We start from the raw sequence: 20,535 nt of genomic DNA on the forward strand, positions 1-20,535 counted from the left end.
CACGTTCAGCCGCCACGCCGCCGCCGCCGGCCGATGCTCCTCCCCCATGCCAACCGACGGTCGAAGACGACGACGGCGGTGGGAGATCGACTGCTAGCAATGCGTGCAAGTATGCAACCGCAACACACAATGGAAGATGGCTTCGGTTGCGCTTGGTTTTGAGAGGTGCACTAGCCGCACTAGAGGGCAAACGCTTGACGGGAATGGAGAGGCGCGGGCAGAGAGAAGACCGATGTGGTGGAGCGGTTGCGACTTGTGACGACCTGTGATGACTCGTGACGACTCGATCGTGTGTGATTGGGTAATGTGACGGACGGATTGGTTGTCTCCTTTTTATCCTGAATCAACGTCGGTCGGTCGGTGCAACGGAACGGAGGCTACGATGTGGGAGATGACGCGGACTGGGGAGGAGCGACGTGCTTGGCGTCGCGCGCCCTGTCACTTCGCGTTGCATGCCATGCGCGCACGATGTGTTGCGGCTCTTGTTCTTGGCGTCCGTCTTCACGGCAATGCGCCGCGCAGAAAGTGAGATTTCTGTTTCTTTGAAGATCTTACAAAAGTGAGACGAGTCACCTCAGACAGACAACAATGCTTTTGTGCCGAATGCTGGGCATGACCAAGACTGGACTGTCCCTCCCTTCCGATTTTCTTTTGGAAGATAATTTTAAAAAAAAATAACTGCGGGCCTCCTTGTCGATTTGCATTTACAAATCGCTGGTTCTACAAACTTCCCTATCTAGTAATTAAGCTGATACATTTCTTAGTCGACAGTACTGAAGAAAAAACACAAGGGCCGAGCCAACCGGAAACAAAAAGTTGTTTCCAAGTCGATATGGCCGCACATACTAAAACCCTAGTTAGAGTTGCACAAATTACTACGAGTAAATTCTTAATTATAGGCAAAACCGTGCCGTTGGCTACCCAAACAATTCTAAAACCAAAGTTGCGTACATGTCAAAATTGTGTCACTGCCCTGTTTGATCACAAATCAACCGTCATGATGGCCAACTTACAGATAGGTATTTCATGGAAAGTTTGTAGATATACAAACATAAAAAAAAATACCGGTGACGGATCAAACATCAAACTCCTAAGGTTTATCATGTTTCATGAAGTAGGACAATTGATGGACAGTGATGTGCTTCCGCTCGTGGTTGTCATCGTTCTGTGGCTGTGATCTTTCTACAACAAAACTAATCTACTAAATACTAGCATCTATAGCCCGTCGATTCTAAGTAGACATCTAAAGACAGATGTTGATTAGCATAGACGCTAAGTGATTAAAAAAGGTAGCTCTAAGATCAATTATCATGGTAGCACCAAAAAAAGATAAGGGTTAATTTTCCGCTTATACCTATCCAAAATGACCCTATTTTACCAAATATAAATCAATCATTTCTATAAGAGTGTAGATCAAACACGAAAAAAAAGGTCCATTTTATACGAGTTGAGGCAAATGATACTATTTCGATGTCAAGTGCAAAGCAAGCTGGGATATCAGATTTTTTCAATAAATTAATATATTACTGCAACAACGGAATGTCCTAAAAACATTATGAATGCACACATCCCTATTACAAAAACCACGAACACAAGAAAAACAAAACATCCTGCAATGGAAATCAGACCTCATAGATACAACACAAACCACCACCAAGAAAACAACCATAGTCGATGCTCGCAAAACAATGCCGTCAACAAGGTCGTTGCCAGGCACAACCAATTAAGGTCAGACATTGGGTTTTCACTTTGGAGCAAGTCCTTTCAAAACAATTCCTTCAATAAAACCATTGCTAGACACACACACCTTTGTATTTCACCCTGAAAGATAAGATCCAGGACTCCACGTGTGATGCCGTCCCCGCTTGCCAATATCGCAGCTGCAAGTCAAGAACTACCACACAAGGTCTTCATCGCCACCCATGATGGCCACAGACAACGAAGCTTCATGTCACTCCATCCTGAAGCCGCAAAGGTAGAAATATGGGAACAGACGGCCGAATCTCATTTGATCCAGCAATCTGTTGGCAACTTGTGCACAATGGAGATTCCCGGCAGAGCCTTCCGGAAATCGTCACTGGACAGATCAATGAGATTCATCAACGAGCAGAGCAGCGTCCTGGCGCAAGAAGACCCAAAGGACCACCCCTTTATTGGGCAGATCGACATGCCCCAACATCGCCGCCCACCGACTGACCCCCTCCAGCAGAAGAGGAGGCAAGCCCAAACACGAACCACTCGCACGTGTCAGCCCGCTGGTCTCCGCCCCGAGCAAGAGGCCTAGCAAGACACCACAGCAAGGCTTGCAGCGCACACCATGCTGCCTCCCCACGCACCTCGGGGCGACCAGCGGCCGCGCCGATGGTGGATCTAGGCGGGGACCTATAACTATAGTTGTCGCCTCCACCCCATGCACGAGCGCCTAAGGGAATCCGCCTCCGCCACACGACCAGGGCATTGCCCAGCTCGTGGGCCGAATAAATCGACACGTGCGGACACCATGTCCAATGAAATGTCGCCGCCACCGCACGACAAGGGGCGCCTCCCTAGCCGACACACACAGATGACCACAGGAACCGTCCCAAGCTAGTACCAGCGATATGTTGCCACGATGCAACCCCCCGCACCTATGCTGCTAGACCCACTACCACTGCGGCTCTCGTCGGCGACATCAATGGTCGGGGAGGCCATCCGGGGCCTTGGTTGTTTTGGTGGCGCTAGGGTTTCGCCCCGGTGTCACCTAGGGGGACGACACGAGAGCGAGGTCTGGGTGTGGGGTCTGAAAGACATGGGATAGATGATTATCTTTGCCCATCAGTGCACATGTAAACTTGGGATGCCACAAGTAGATATTTAATTTATATATTCTAGAGTTTTTATTTAGAACATTGATTGATATCTTTTATATTAAATTGCACCTCACTTAGAGATCGTTCATTATATTTAAATAAACTAGAATACACATCTATACGTACATATATTTGCAAGTCAGCTAAGTGGCAACAATTTGCCGGTGAAGATCTAGGATCAAGAAGAATACAACTAAATCAAAGAATTGTTAAAAAAAAAGAGCCTGAAAAATAAATGGCTTACATAATTTACAGTGAAATATGCACTTCAGAATTAGTACACGTGAGATCTGAAAAACCAAAGAATTGGTATGAGTGCAATTTCCATGATTGAAGATAAAATTACACAATAAAAACGAATATATCTTTTGTTGATTGTTTTATTATGGTGTTGCTAATTTTCTAGTGACAACATAAAACATTAGTGGCTAATATAATGAATAGAGAAATGTATAGTAATTGCAAAAGGTTAAAATGTTTAGTATAAACAAATGATCTTTCCTCATTTTAACTCACCATGGGCTCACTAAATCAATAATGGATATGTCATGTCTTCATGTAACAACAGAAAGTGTGACCAGTATAAAGTATTTGATAAAAAATTAATAAAATAAAAAAGGAGGAGAATCTAGGGGCTGCAAGAGAATGCGGCAATAATGAGTTTTCAGGCCACATACATCAAAAACAAACATTAGTGTCCTGGGGGCACCTTTTTCAGTTTACGGATGAACCCCGACCCACGGGAGTAGCTGCGCACCCCTTCATCGTCCGGCAAGTACCCAATAAGTCAAACCTTGTTTACCACCCCCGTGTGTCCTTATAACGCATTACAAACAAACTTAACGATAATCATGGTTTCTTTCCTGTCTACGAAAAAAAAGCAATTCTTCCCCGCTGCAGACCCTTGTCGTTCCTCGCGACCGGCGACGGAGCCGGTGCTCGTGCCTCCATCGCCTCTCTCCCAAGCAACCTTCATCACCCCTCTCCAAAGCGCCCTGCACCTCCATTCCCCCTCTCTCGAGCGCCTAGATGGCCATAGCATCGGACGCATCACGTGCACACGAGAAGAGGCCGCAGCGTCCCCATGTCGGGGAGACCAGTGGTGGCGCCATCGAGGTCTCAACGGCGGCGCAGCGTGCCGTGGTTCAGCGGAGATATCCTGTAGACTTCGATTTGGCCTCTGACCCTCACCTCCCTCCCAGATTCGGTCGAACCGGGCCCTCCCGTTCGATGTGCAGGTCCTATCCCGTTCTTCTGGCCTGGCTGCGCACGCAAGCGTTGATGGAGACGCGGGAGCGGGGCAAGGGCGGCTTGGTGGTGGGGCAAGGGCTGACATAGGCATGCCAAATAGGCCTGCCGGATAAAGTACCCAAGGTTATCTAGAGGCCCACGACCCAAAGCTTTCAAGGCCCAGAAGCCCAGAGAATCTCGATAAGAAATATAGAGTTGTATTAGGAATCACAAATCATGTAACAATACAGGAGAGTCTCGGATGGCCTCTTGGAGTTTGTAACTTGTACAACACGAAATCCCTCGGCTCTTCCTCCTATATAAAGGGGAGCCGAGGGGAGAGAAAATCATGAATTCATTGTCAACAGAAACCATCATAGCTTTAGTCGAAACACCTTTGTCGGCTGAAACCTTCGAGATCTACTTGCCCTCTACTTCTTACGAAACCCAAGTCTACAATCTGTAGGCATTGACAAGTTAATACCTTGTCAAGGGCGGCTCGGTGGCTGGCGTTGTTCGTTCTCAGGAGCGGTCAAGAGCGTCGGTGGCTGTCGAGTGCTCTCGCTCACCGCCGGCGACGGCCCACTCCGGATCCCCCGGCCGCTCCTTGTCGAGTGAGCTCCTCTGCTCTGCTCAGCCCATGCAGAAGAATGTTATCACCGGAATTTGGTCAAGTCAGAGGTGGGCCGCGATCAAGATGAACTTGATGATTTATGCGTGGAGAGAGATGCGAATCGGCCTTGTTTACCAAGTTTGGGCTAGTTAGCCCGTGTATCTTTATAGTAGGTTATGTAGAAGTTAGAATTTATCTCGTGCACGGTTTAGTGCACGCCCACATTAGAAAGTCCCCTGGACTATAAATATGTACCTAGGGTTTATGGAATAAACAACAACCAACGTTCAACACAAATCAATCTCGGCGCATCGCCAACCCCTTCGTCTCAAGGGTTTCTCCGGTAAGCACCATGCTGCCTAGATCGCATCTTGCGATCTAGGCAGCACGAGCCTGCCCACGTTGTTCATGCGTTGCTCGTGCTGAAGCCTTTTTGATGGCGAGCAACGTAGTTATCATAGATGTGTTAGGGTTAGCATTGTTCTTAGTATCATATGCTGTCGTAGTGCAACCCTTGCGCATCTAGCCGTCCTTGTACCTCATCATGGGTGCAGGGGCGGCACCCCGCTTGATCGTTATTTAGTAGATCTGATCCGTTACGATCGCTCCTTGATTCATCAAGGATTAGTTTAATATCTGCAATAGTTAGGCCTTACAAAGGGTTGGAGGATCCAGCGGCGTGTAGGGTGTAGTTTGCTGGCCCTAGACAGGACGTTCCGAGGATCAACCTCGTGTTGGTTTTTTGGCCTTGTCTAGGTTTGGCTCACGATCACCGTGCGCGAGCGCGAGGCCCAATCGTGAGTAGGATGATCCGATTATGCGGTGAAAACCCTAGATCGTCGTGGATCTCATATGCTTTATCTTGATCAAGCGGGACCACCATATATTCGGCCACCTTGGACGAATCATGGGTGGATCGGCTCCATGAGCCGATTCACGAGACAACTCGAGAGCCGATCGAGGCTCGTATTTAACGTGTACGTGTGTGCCCTGCAGGAAACTAAGCGAGGTACCATCCACACCTTCCTGACCAGGTATAGGTCAGGTGGCACGCCCTTGCAATTTGCATCGGCGCGCGGCCAGGAGGCTTTGCGGGCCGTCGCTCTGAGGGACTGGGGCCAGCCGCAGCCCTAGTTGTTCCGGCTCTACGGTGTTGACCAGTCACTGCCCGCCGGTGGGTTTCTGACGTCAACACATTCTGGCACGCCCGGTGGGACAATCTTCAACATCCACCACATCGCCATCTACATCTGAGATGGCGGAAAGCACTCCGGTCAAGTACGAGGACCTGGCTGACAAGCTCCAGAAGAAGCATAACAAGGTCAAAGCGGTCCTCGGAACCGAACTCGTCGGCTTCTGTGGGAAGACCCGTTCGCACGGCATCAAGCTCGACGGGGACGCATGTCCGTTGCCTGGTGTCAACATGGTCGATCGCAGCCACTCTTTAAGAGAACCAGGGTTCTCTTTCGATGCCAATATGGCGGGGTTCGTGATTCGCCATGACGCGGACAAAGCAGAGAGCAGCCACGCTCGTGGCAAAGAAAAAGAGGAGGCCGTTCCGCGTGGACGGCCCCAAGACGGCGAAAAACGGTGCCTGACTGAGGAGGAGGTGAGGGACATACGGCGTCCACGCCCATCATCCAAGCATCTCCTCAGCAAATATGAACAGCAATACGACCGACGTCGCCGCTACGACGAAGACGATAAAAGAAGTCATCGGTCCGATGCAGAGGACGGGAGGTACCGTCAGCGTGACGGAGGCAACGACGGGTACGAACGTCACGCCAGGAGAGGGTCAAGGGAGCCGGACAACGTGGATAGGCACTGGGACTGCCCCTTCTTCAGACACTGCTGGGATTCCGGAATGAGCCGATTGCCAACGATCGGCAATTGCCCAGAATGTAAACAAAAGAAGAAGGGTACAGCTAAGGTGTCCGTGTTCGAGCATCTAGGGCCTCTCCCGCCTTGGAGCGAGCATGCTGAGTCCATTCAGATGGAAGATCGCGAGGAGCTAGAGGACGGTGATGAAGAAGACAAGTATCATCGGCCAAGATGGTGTCCTGATGGGCTCAGCCACTCCCAAAAACGAAGGGTTCAGCGACTACGTGCGTTAGAAGAAGCCGAAAGGTTATATCTGCACGCGTTGAGGAAAGCACGGCCTGACCTGGCCGCCAAAATTCAGCGAACCCTGGATGAGGAAGGTCGGCCACAAAGAAAAGAGTGGCGCCCTAAGCAAAGGAAAGCCGATGATGAAACATCGGCTGGCACAAACATGGTCTTCATCCTTCCTGCGGAATTTAGCGCTCCAAGATTATATGAAGCACCTGTGGCACAATTGGACTGCGGCCCACGGCCGGTCATCTTCGAGAAGCCGCGAGAAAGGAGTTACAGGCATCTGAAGGCCCTGTACTTACGAGGTTACATCAATGGGCAGCTCGTCAATAAGATGTTGGTGGACACCGGAGCGGCAGTCAACATTATGCCATACTCCATGCTACGGCGGTTGGGACGCTCCAGCTCGGATTTAATCAAAACCAATGTGACATTGAGCGATTTCAACGGCCAAGCATCTGACGCACAAGGTGTTCTAAACGTGGATCTGACCGTAGGAAGGAAGACTATCCCTACGACATTCTTCGTTGTCGACAGCAAAAGCACCTATGCTGTAATATTAGGGAGAGATTGGATCCACGCCAACTGTTGCATCCCATCCACGATGCACCAATGCCTAATACAGTGGGATGGAGATGAAGTGGAGGTCGTCCACGCCGATGATTCAGCCGAGATTTCAACAGCCGGCATGGGCATTTGGGAGGCATCAGGTCAAGAACCGCTCTCGGGCATCAATTTGGACGACTGCGAACGCATCGATGTGACAAAGAACGGCGTAAGGCTGGTTCTATCCACTGGGCTGACCGTATAACGAGAACAACATCGATGGACAAATGTGTTGAGGCTGATCCTTGCGATCGGCCCCAAAAATTTGTGGAGGAACATTATAAGACCTTCACCGAGCAAGCAACGTGGAGGCCGATTCCAGCAATCGGCCAAAATTATCCCCACCATCTTTTTTGCCTGGGATCGGCATTTGACCCAGCAGGGACTACCTAAAGAGCCGATACCATCAATTCTCTTGACAGAGTCGGCTCGGGGGGGGGGGATGATGGATTAAATACATATGAGACAAGCATTGGGGCCGACGCACAAGTCGGCCGTGGAAAAATTGAAATTTTTTTAGCACAGCCGATGCGCAGACATCGACTCAAGGAATACAACTGTTGCAAATGGAAGCTCAGGGCCACTTTAGTTGGCAGGTTACTCTCATCAGGGCGACGGTCAGCCAAATGATCAGGGCGACAATCTCAGCAACACTCTCGTCAAAAAGCTCCCGCGTTGAACCAAAGAAGCTCGGGGGGCAACTCACCCTGAAGGTTCTTTGCTCTTGAGATCCGATCTGGTTTGAATCGGTTGGTTGCTGCATTACAGCTTGGGGACTCACAAAAGAGTTGGAGAACCGCTACATGTGGGGGGCCTTTTAGTTCAAGGGGAGGTTGATCTTTCTAAGCCTTGTTTGGTTGCATCGGCTCTTTGGACAGAAGTTTTTTCTGCTACATTGATGAAAGCTGAAGAAGCTCGGAGGGCAGTTTGCTCTGGAATACCATGAGAAGCCGATTTCGTTCGGATCGGCTGTTTCTGTAGTATAACGAGGAAGCCGATGCTGACGTACCTGGTTGGCTCATTACGGTTCTCACCTTGACTGAGGCTCGGGGGGCAACTCGCCCTGAGAGGTCTTTCGTTCTGAGGAGCCAATCTTGTTGGAATCGGCTGTATTACAGTTGGGTCAAAGGTGGCGAATTCTTACAGAATAAAACCACTAATTCGAAGAGGAAGCCGTTATAATCGACAGGCTTTGGACCAGTTTGTCGCTGCAAAGAACAGAGCGTCGCAAGAAAGACGTAAGCGGTCAAGATTTGCAGCAGTAGTCCTGAAATTCTCCTGAAAGCGTTGACTCTAGAGTCTTGCCGATTTAAGCTAACAATAAGCTCAGGGGGTTTGGTCCTGATCGATGGGAATCTTAGGTCTGAATTGATCTATCATCGGCTCATGGAGCATGGGTCAGGATAGCAGTCGGCAAAGCTGGATTGGGAAGAACTGGCTAAATTAGCATACAAGGAATCGGCGAAATCAGATTAAGGAGAATTCTTCATTGATAGCCAGATTCTTACATAAAGAGCTAAATTTGCTCTGAAAAGGAGGTGCTAGGGGCTACAGTGCCCTATTTACTACTGCGGATCCTGATCTAAGGATCCCATCTATGGGCCATTGCTGCCCTCGTCGTCGCCGTCATCACCGCTGTCGGCGCTGCTCCCTGCCGGCTCTTCGTCGCTGCTCCAGCGGCCGCCGGCGGGGCATTCATTGTCTTCATCCTCCTCGTCAGCGTCGTCGTCGCTGTCGAAGTCGCTAAGGTTCCCCGGCCAGGGGCAAAATCGTTTGGCCGGGGGCTCGTCGGAGGAACTGCTCTCCTCCTCCTCCTCCTCCTCCTCGGAGGTGGTGAAGTCCGCCCAGGAAAGGCGGTCGTCGTCGCTCTCCTCCTCCGGGTCCCCGTCAGCAAGGAGGAGGGGGTCACTCTCCCCGTCGGTCAGGGATTTGTCATCCTCTGACCAGACAGAGAAGTCATGGTCCTCTTGGTCCCACGCCGTTGGGGCAAGAATGTCGTATGCCGCCAGCGTACCCCATTCAGGCGTCGACTCCCGGATGGGGGAGGGCACATAGGAAGGATCCGATGAGGAGGAAGACGAAGAAGACGAAGACATGGTGGCAGAGGAGGGTTTTTTCGAAGGCTGATGCGAGGGGGATGAGGAAGAGAACTGTTTGATACGGTTAAATAAAGGGGATATAGTGGAAATTTAATGCCCAAGCAGTTTCCGAGGACGTGGTGCCAGAACCGTCAAGTCGCGAGGACGTGGTGCTAGAACCGTCAGATCACGCAGAGAAGGCGAGGAGGCAAGACGTCATCATGAATACTGCGACAGTTCTGCTCTGCCACGACATGACCCCACGAAAGAAAGCGTAATGATTTTGGAAATGTCATTTCCAAAACCAGGGGGGCATGTGTTATCACCGGAATTTGGTCAAGTCAGAGGTGGGCCGCGATCAAGATGAACTTGACGATTTATGCGTGGAGAGAGATGCGAATCGGCCTTGTTTACCAAGTTTGGGCTAGTTAGCCCGTGTATCTTTATAGTAGGTTATGTAGAAGTTAGAATTTATCTCGTGCACGGTTTAGTGCACGCCCACATTAGAAAGTCCCCTGGACTATAAATATGTACCTAGGGTTTATGGAATAAACAACAACCAACGTTCAACACAAATCAATCTCGGCGCATCGCCAACCCCTTCGTCTCAAGGGTTTCTCCGGTAAGCACCATGCTGCCTAGATCGCATCTTGCGATCTAGGCAGCACGAGCCTGCCCACGTTGTTCATGCGTTGCTCGTGCCGAAGCCTTTTTGATGGCGAGCAACGTAGTTATCATAGATGTGTTAGGGTTAGCATTGTTCTTAGTATCATATGCTCGTCGTAGTGCAACTCTTGCGCATCTAGCCGTCCTTGTACCTCATCATGGGTGCAGGGGCGGCACCCCGCTTGATCGTTATTTAGTAGATCTGATCCGTTACGATCGCTCCTTGATTCATCAAGGATTAGTTTAATATCTGCAATAGTTAGGCCTTACAAAGGGTTGGAGGATCCAGCGGCGTGTAGGGTGTAGTTTGCTGGCCCTAGACAGGACGTTCCGAGGATCAACCTCGTGTTGGTTTTTTGGCCTTGTCTAGGTTTGGCTCACGATCACCGTGCGCGAGCGCGAGGCCCAATCGTGAGTAGGATGATCCGATTATGCGGTGAAAACCCTAGATCGTCGTGGATCTCATATGCTTTATCTTGATCAAGCAGGACCACCATATATTCGGCCACCTTGGACGAATCATGGGTGGATCGGCTCCATGAGCCGATTCACAGGACAACCTGAGAGCCGATCGAGGCTCGTATTTAACGTGTACGTGTGTGCCCTGCAGGAAACTAAGCGAGGTACCATCCACACCTTCCTGACCAGGTATAGGTCAGGTGGCACGCCCTTGCAATTTGCATCGGCGCGCGGCCAGGAGGCTTTGCGGGCCGTCGCTCTGAGGGACTGGGGCCAGCCGCAGCCCTAGTTGTTCCCGGCTCTACGGTGTTGACCAGTCACTGCCCGCCAGTGGGTTTCTGACGTCAACAAAGAATAGTGCGGAAGACGCCGGCGCGAGGTGCTGCATCAAGGGGCGAATCGAATGGGGCGACCCGAGCAGCTCGCCTCCACCCTCACCTCCCTCTGGAACTCCGATGGCCGCCGACCCGCCGCAGTTCGGAACTTCGATTGGGGAGCAACGACGGGGGAATCCACGACTGTCATGGTCCATTTGAGAGCAGCGACAACACGTTCAAAGGGCAAAGCAAAGCGGTAAGGGTGAGAGCGCTAATTAAAATGCTACAAAGCGGTATCAGATTAGGTATTCGGGTTACTGTATGGGAGTTGTGATACGGTCAAAGGGCAAGCCAAGCTAGTACGAATCTCCGCGCACATCAGAGAGAGAGATGGACGCATGCGTAGCTACCCATGTGGGTAGCGAATGCACTCTTGTAGCTACCCATGTGTTTTATACGTTGGACAACAATTTATACACTTCTTCAAAGAGATCATATATGGGTGGTGTGCACTTAGATACCAAGATAAGAAAATAAAGAGATTTTTTGTTTAGGCCAGTCTCAGAAATTAGTGAAGCAATTAATCAATATACTAAGATTTTAGATCGCTCTAATCTCTAGTGTAGATATGTACATGAATGTGGTAGATCCGAACAGATGTTGTAAGTACTGCAAACGCTATGAACATAGATTACCATTTAAGTCCGTTAATTCATGTTAGTATTTGGATATATTCTAGCTTGATTTGTTTTGGATATGGATGGGTGCACAAAGACAAGAGTTACATTTAGCGCATATAGATTGTGTCGAGATGGCACAGTATCGATTTCATTGTTCTTTAACACTGGGGCAAAATGTAATCTATATTTTGGTTTACAATTTTGTTATATACCATGTTTTCTATGTAAGCATGTAAAATATGTGTTGCACGTATTGGTTTAGCATTCTACATAACATTATCTTCTCTCTGGTATAGTTGGGCACTTGATCGATGGATGGTGATGTTCTCTCGCATGCTCTTTCTACAACTCAACAAACCACTAAAAACATTTGCATTCGTCGCTCAAGAATGCAAATTAGATGTCTATGGAAAGAGACATCGACTAGCACATAGATGCTAGGACATACAAAGGTAGTTGCGAAGATCAAAATTCGTATCCACAACAAACCTTACTAACGTGCCCTAAAATTTTCCCTATCTCAAAGCGAGAAAATAATTGACCTACATCATACATTATTTGGTCATGCGGCCATGCCAAAGGATGAGACTACAATATCTAAGAAGTTAGATTTGATGAAAAGATCGATATATAGATCTTAGTCCCTAATTTAGAATTACTTTAATTTTATTTGTCTTGCATAAGACTCCGGTTGCGCGTTCGGTTAATATGGTTAATTTGGTTCGGTAAATACAGTTTTAATACTTCGGTAATACGGTTACGTATAAAAATATAGTTTGGTTTCGGTAATAACCATATAAATTTGGTTCGGTTTCGGTAATAACCAAATTAACAAAAGTTGACGCGAATTTTTGAATAATACCTACTTTTAGTGGACATATATTTTGTTTATGTATTTTTAAAGACCAAACTGATTGTGTTACAGGAGAAACAAATAATAAATAATAGAAATGCGGCCAAAATAAAAATTGCAACACAATTTGGAACTTGAACTGACGACTTGTCCACATATATATGTATACTAACACATCCAAACCACCATACCAGGCTACCTTTGTTTGTACAACATGCACTTATAAATGATATGAAACGTTAACATGAATTTGCGATGGGCCTGGAAAGCAAAATTCTTTGTTGGGATGGGCAATTCGGTTTTGTTCGGTTAACCATGGTTTTTCCAGTTTTAACTGAATTAACTGAAGTGTATATGGTTAGCACTTTTACTAACTAAAACCTAACCATAAAACCATAAAAACTGAAAATTCAGTTCGGTTAAGTATTTTTCGGTTCGGTTTTCAGTTTCGGTTCGGTTCGGTTATGTGCAATCGGACATAAGACATAGCCAAGTTTATCACATTAAATTCAGTCATACTAGTAAGTTTCGCATTTTGCTAATCAAACTAATTCCTCGTGGTGGAACTTGAGGAAAAGTCCTAGACTTGGAATCGGTGGCCGGTGGTCGCAGATTTCTCGGTTTATTTTAGGAATTCTAGTGATGTTTTTGAGTGAGAGAAGACATGCCTGTCGATTACAGGCAGCATGTCTTGACTTCATCAATCTCGAGATTTGGTGGCTCACTATTCGAGGTCCTCATAGGGACATAAGGCTGGTCATAGTGGGGAGTAACTTAGACTAGTAACATGGGGATGTTACTAGTCTAGGTTACTACCTTCATAGTGGGTAGTAACTTATATGTGGTGTCATGCATTGTATCATTTATTATGTTGTAGACTCATCTTGCCTTGAGATGTGTGATGTTATGGTAACATAGCTAGTTACCACCCCACTCTCTTTCTTCATTAATTAACATGCCATGTCACCAAAATGCATTGAGATGTGTGATGTTACTAGCTATGTTACTCCCACTATGAGCAGTCTAATTTGCTTGTGAGCGTTTATAGAGGTGAGTGTAACTCTTCGTATGTGACCGTATGCGTTAGCATTGTCATACCAAAAACAAATTGTAGTTTTGCAATATTTACACAATTGGGTCATATAAAAGAAATTGCTTCATTATATCACCATTAATAGATTGTAATTCATGTGTACCATAGATATAATATTATAGAAAAATAGGTTATTTATCCAAGCTTTATAGAATTATAATGTAAGTGGTAGGGTTATGTCTATGAAACTAGGCATATACCAAAAGAAACAAGATGATGTTTTATCATCGAAAACAATACTTTTAAACAGTGGTGTTTTAGCACTCAGGAGCATTTGATCCTAGATTTTAAATTTCGTTTCAAATACACTTTTCAATTTCTGAAAATTTTGGACACAAAATTTAATAGGTACATCTCAAAATTCTACACGCTCACAATGTCGGTTCACGAAAAACCGACAATTTTAGCGTCATGTGTAAAAAAGGAGAATTTTGGTGTAAAAAGAGGTTGTCTAAGTGATGTTTTTTTTATCTTTTTCGCAGAAGTCATAAAAAATGTCCGTTTTCGCAAAACTTGATGTGCCCACATAGAATGTCGATACCTAAGCGCAAAAAAAAGATTAATTTTTTTAACAGCTCGAAATATTTTTCCGGTGGCAGGAGCATATGCTTCCATGCATGTATCGAATTGAATTTCTGGTACATGTAAATTTTATTTCTTTACCTTTGCAATTGTGAGCTAGACAACAAAGAAGGCGAAGAAAGTAGGTAAAATAGCACACAGCTACCGCATCTCACTGCTTCTTCGACCTTTTTCCCGCCATTTCCCCTTTCTTGCGAGCATCTTAGTCTTCCTCTCTTCTTCTTTATTTTCTTCCCTCTCCATCTTCGATTTTGTACTACCCAAATACCTGACTCCATACGGAGCACGGAGGCAAAATACTGCTCTCCGCGTACACCCAGCTATACAAAAGAAGTTCAGATGTTACAATAGAGCTAAACTGCCAATACAGAGCAAGGGGTAACTACAGCTGGGAATGAGTCAGTTTCTTAATTAAGTGATGATGTCCTCCCTGATCACTCGGTTGCAAACAATTCCAAAGCAGTAGTCGTGGAGTGGGTGCGGATGATTAACGTGAAGTTATACCCACTAACATTCTTGTTCTGTCTGGCTGGCCTTGGCAAATCCGTTTGCATGATTTGGGCACTGACGATCGTCGAAGGGTATGTTCATGCAGTTTTGGCACCTAACGCCACTCCCCCATCAATTTTGTCGATTCCTCGATCGTGTGCCCACCACACCTTACTAAATTTCACAAGATCGTTATGTGTACACTGTCCAAAAGGATCACAGGATTAGTATATGCCCCGGACGAACTGAGAAACCAACTATAACAAGGCTCCAAATGATTAATTAGGTTTCCTCGAGTGTGCCAACTGCAAACACTTGCATAGGACGTCACTACAGATAATAGAACTAGTGCATATGTTGGAGAACACGAAGGTAATGTTGTGATTTGATGTTGAGATGGTTTACTATCACGATCATGTCTGCTGACGCACGAGATTTTGCTCCTGGAACATGTATCTCGGATAGAAAAAACTAAGCTAGTTGAGCTGTAAATGAACACTGAACCAGTTAAGCTGTAAAAACAACAATGAACCAGTTGAGCACCGAACGGTTTATGCTCAATCTTCAACTGATCGTACAGATCCTGGGCCTCTACTAACAGAGGGTGTGGGCGTCTCCGAGCACATAACTGAGAAGCAAAAGACGGCAAAACCTATACACCGACCAGGTCGGTGGCTACCGGCCACCGCACACCCCCTGGTCGGGTATGGGCCAGGCCCATTTGTTCTGTTTAGCCTGTACTAGTTCGTTTTTCCTTTTCTTTTTTTCTTTTCTGGTATCTTTTTCTGTTTTTCTTTTCTTTTTTCATTTTTCGGTTTTGCTTATATTTTTTCAGATACGAAAATTTTAATTTTTTAAAATTGTTCAAATTGAGAAAATGTTTAAATTAAAAAATGTTCAAATTTGAAAATCGTTCAAATCTAAAAACCGTTCAAATTTGAAATCTGTTCAAAATATTTTGAACAAATTTTTAATCTTGAACGAATTTTGAAATTAGAACAAATTTTTTAATTTTGAACAAATTTTAAATTTTGAAAAAATTATAATCTTGAACGAATTTTGAATTTTGAAAAAAAAATTCGAAGAATTTTTGTAATTAATTATAAAATCATTTTAAAAAGTTGTTCAAATTTTAAAAAAAGTTCAGTTTCAAAAATTGTTCCAAGTTAAAAAAATGTTCAGAATTTGAAATTTTTTATTTTCCAAAAGTATTCACATTCTACAAAAAACAGAAAAGGAAAAAGAAATAAAAAAATCAGTTACCTGATGCTGTTGGGCCGCGGCCCAGCAAGCCACCTCACGCCTGTAGGGGTGTGCGGTGCTGTGCGCGCACCGCACCGGTCGGTGTACAGCATCACCCGCAAAAGACCCGACTGTAGCAATTGAGGGATTATTGCCGTCTGGGCCTGAAATACCTCCGCCTAGTTACAAGGCCTCGATCGTGCGGTCGCCTCGACGCGGCTAATACTATATACTGCCCAGGGGACACCCTCCGTACAACGTCGCTGCATTGAGTTATTGGGCCCTGGCCCATATGATTTTTCAAAACTAGAACAATTTTTCATCTGAACCTTTCAAAGTTTGAATAATTTTTTAATCCGAACTTTTGCAAAAAAAAAGAATCAAACAATTATCAAATCTTATTGTTTTCCAAAAATGAAACCGTTACAAAATAAAGTAAAACAAAAAATAGAAAAGATGAAAAAAGATAAAGAAAACATAAGATATAAGAGAAAACACAAAAACAAATTATTTGTTTTGTCCTTGCAATATTATTTTACTAAACAATACTCTTGTAGTTTTTGGAGCAAAAAAATAAAGAATGCACATGAAGGGAAAACTACAGCAAGTTTGGCAGGTAACGTGAGCAAATACAGGAGTTTGCAAAAGATAAGGAAGCACAATCAATCCCTAAAAAAATCATCTAGAGAAGATATGCAACCCAATAGATCTTATATTATGGATTTTTTCTCAAAAATCTATATGTCTTATATCCAGAAATGGAGGGAGTAGATTTTGAAGTGACCACTTGTCTAATCATCGACATAATTTTACAACACAATTTATCTATTTGAGAAAGTTTGGTTCATGTTTCTATGTTTTACCCCTCTAACAATACAATGTGGAACATGCATTCCCCCTCTTCCCCCGTTCCTTCTCTCTTCCCCCACCCACCTCATTGAGAGTCGATATCCAACTCCCGTATCTGCCTTCCTGCTCCCTCGGCGCCGCCATCTAGTGTGAGCTTGGAGGGTCGGAGTGGGTTGTATAGAGTAGGCTTAGGAGTTATGGAAGTATGCCAGTAGGGGGCTTTATGCCATGTAGTTGGGGCGGAGTTCAAGATCTTTTCGGCCAGATTTGGCATGATTTAGGGTTTTTGTTCTCTGTGTGATGTTGCTCCTATAGTTAGAGCAATGCGTGGAAGGACAGGGCGTCATTTCCTTCAATAAAGTCGTGGCTCATGGCCACCTCGAGGTGTGGAGGTGTTCGGTGGTGGAGCTTCTTCTAGCCGGTCATGGCAGCGAGGACTAGTATTATATCCCTTTAGTGGAAAAAGAGAAGAGAATGAGATGTGCACCCTCATTTATCTCGTCGCAACAGTTCAACACTTGATTTGAGAGTGTAGAAAGTTACAAAAAAAGAATTCATGGGAGATTCCAAAATTCCGTGGAAAAAACACTGTCGGTCCAGCGAGCACCGGTCTTGTTCCAACCCATTCCTTTCCCTGTCCGCAAATGTTGGGCATAATTTGTTCTTTATTTCTTATTAGTAATTTTTATGTAGTATAATGTCAAAAAAAATCCATATATGAGGTAAATAATTTTGTAGCATATCAGAGGAACAAATACAGATATGAGTAGACTTCTTTTTAGAAAAAAAAAATATAGCATGATCAACATTTAGATAAAGAAAATTAAAATTGTAAAACCTGACCTTCATGTTTGAGTTGGTCTAAAGTTAGCCACAGTTCACGCAGCTTGTTACCAATTGGATTTTCAGCTGTTTTCACAACGTGGAGTCGACAATAGTTTTCCGGTTAAGCCATAGTCGCACCAAACGAAAGCACCCCGCGGTAACAGGCAACACCATACAACTTGAACGGCTTATATAAATGATGAGGCAAATCTAACGGTCTGGCAACACCGGTGTGTGAGCGCTTTGGAGGACCCAACAGAAAACACCCGCATGCTTCTTCCAAAATGGCGTGCTGCAATATCTTGCTCCAAAAAAATATACAGTAATAATACAGAATGAGTCATATGCGCCCCTCATTATCGACGTCACGTCGTTCACACTTGATGGCGTACGTCCATATACTCACAAAGAAAGAAAATAAATAAATTAGTAGAGCGTTCAAAATTCCGAGGACCAAAACACTGTCGGCCCAACCCGTCTCTTTCCCTTGCAGCAACGCACATGCATGTTCTGAAGGACACAAAAGATATTGTAAAGTCGCACGCATGTTTCACGCTCGGTCGCTCGTGTATCACGCCGTGCCGGTGCGTGCGTGCGTGTGCGCTTGCCGCGGCCGAACAACCACGGCGCACGTCCAAAGCTGGAACGGCACGTTACCGAATGCCGACCGCGCATATTCCGTGTAGCGATTGTTTACCACGGGCACGGTCAAAATATGTGTGTAGGTCTAGTGGTCGGACGCATAGTAACTTCTTTGTTTGCCGAGGTGCAAACGCGGCTTAAATTTGTTTCTCTGATGTGTTTAGGATGATGTGTTTAGGAGGATGCAGCGGGTCGTGCCGGGTGACTACTCGCTTCTCCCACGGACCTGTCGGGCAGTGACTTGGCTCGATGCGTCTTATCAGCCGGCGCAACCCAGGGCCGAATTTAAAGCACAAGAACTCTTGGAGAAGGGCAACCGTTGGAATGGTAACCGCGTCGATCAACGCGCGAACCGTCGGAATGGTAACCGCGTCGATCAACGCCCGAACCGTCGGAATGACGTGCGAACTCATAGACCGCCGTGGAAAAGCAACCGCAATCCTCTTCGATTTTTGTGCCACCATTCATCTCGACTCAATAAAAGTCCTACGTCCGCGTGTTCGGATCTCCAACCGGTCGCCGCCATTCATCTCTGCGAGTAACGACACCATGAGCAACTTCTCTTTGCCATCAAACTCTGAAAGCGAGGGCAAGCCGTTGGGATGGTGACATTAGTGGGAAAGAACTGCCATGCCGAGCAGCTTTAGCTCCCACCGAGCAATGACCAGGAGTTGGAGGGGGACGTCGTCACCAACGACGACCAAGAGGACGAGAGGGACGTCGTCACCGACGACGGCCATGTGGAAGAGCCAAAAGAGGCCATGTGGACACAGTTGGAGGCGGAGGAGGCGGCGGCCAAGAAGAAGGAAGCGAGGGCCCGAGCAAAGACGGAAGCGCAGCCGGCGTACACCGACGACGAGGAAAACACCAAGGACGATGAATCAGAGGGGAACACATAGCTCGTCGGATGCAGCATGCTCTACTGAAGATGTGATGAGCAGGAAACGCCACCGTGGGGATGACGAGATGTGACCCTCTAAGAAAAACTAGATTGTTTATATAATTTGTTTATAAATTAGTTTAAACATCTATTTTCGCAGTTTATATGTCAAATTTGTTTCAAATATCGCACTACTTTGTTTCTGTATTTTGTTTGGTGAGTTTGGTTATAGCAAAATACGTCGGGCCGCTGGAGCCGTATGGACGCAAACAGTATGATCACTTTAGCGTCTGTTTATCTCGATAAGCTGGAGATGCCCATGTCCCTAAGGGCATCTCCAACGGGGCGATGCAAATGGAAGTTAAGCGACCGTTTGCGTTTGCGTCCGCGCGGTCGAAATGCGTCTGGGATTAGGCCCAACGGCCTGCCGCATAGTGACAGGGTTGTTCGTGGAGACGGAAACTTGGCCCAAATATGCGCATGGGATGCGTCTCTGCGGACGTGCCGAGTGTCCGCTCGCGTCTGTCGGACGTTTCGTCGGGCTCGCCTGGCGGCGATCCAAGCTCGATGCGTCTTCTCAGGCGCGCCAGTACTCGCCGAGGCGTCGCTTCGGCAGTAATGGCGATGTCTCGTGTGCCGAGCGGCCGCCGCCCACCTCTGCGAACGTAGTAATGGCGGTGCTACGCGTGCCACGCCCCTCGCCTTCCTCCGACGTATATAAATAGGAGCGCGCGCATCTCACCTTCTCCCACACAAAACCCTAGCGACGCACAACCTCCACCGCAACGCCGCCTCCACACAACCCTCTGATGACCCACAAGTATAGGGGGTGTATCGTAGTACTTTCGATAAATAAGAGTGTCGAACCCAACGAGGAGCAGAAGGTGTTGACAAGCAGTTTCGATGAAGGATTCACTGTAAATGCTCACGGACAAGTATTCGAGAGGTTTTGATATTGCGGATAAATAAAGTACAAGTAAATAAAATGCGAGAGAAATAATTGCAGCGAGTGGCCCAATCCTTTTTAGCACAAAGGACAAGCCGGTTTGTTTACTTATAATGACCAAACGTTCTTGAGGACACACGGGGATTTTAGTCTAGTGCTTTCGCTTCATGTAGCTAAATAATCTTCATTGTTTTGATAAGTGTTGTGTGGGTGAACCTATGCTAATGCACCGCCCTTCCTAGGACTAATACATACTTGTGATTATACCCCTTGCAAGCATCCGCAACTACAGGAAAGTAATTAAGATAAATCTAACCACAGCCTTAAACTCTGGGATCCTGCGATCCCTCTTGCATCGGTATACTAACGGGGGCTTAGGTTTCTGTCACTTCAGCAACCCCGCAATTAGCAACCGAATACAAGATGCACTCCCCTAGGCCCATAAATGGTGAAGTGTCGTGTAGTCGACGTTCACACGACACCACTAGAAGAATGACACCACAACTTAAATATCATAACATTGA

The sequence above is a fragment of the Lolium rigidum genome, chromosome 6 (assembly GCF_022539505.1).
Source record: "Lolium rigidum isolate FL_2022 chromosome 6, APGP_CSIRO_Lrig_0.1, whole genome shotgun sequence".
Classification (NCBI taxonomy): domain Eukaryota; kingdom Viridiplantae; phylum Streptophyta; class Magnoliopsida; order Poales; family Poaceae; genus Lolium; species Lolium rigidum.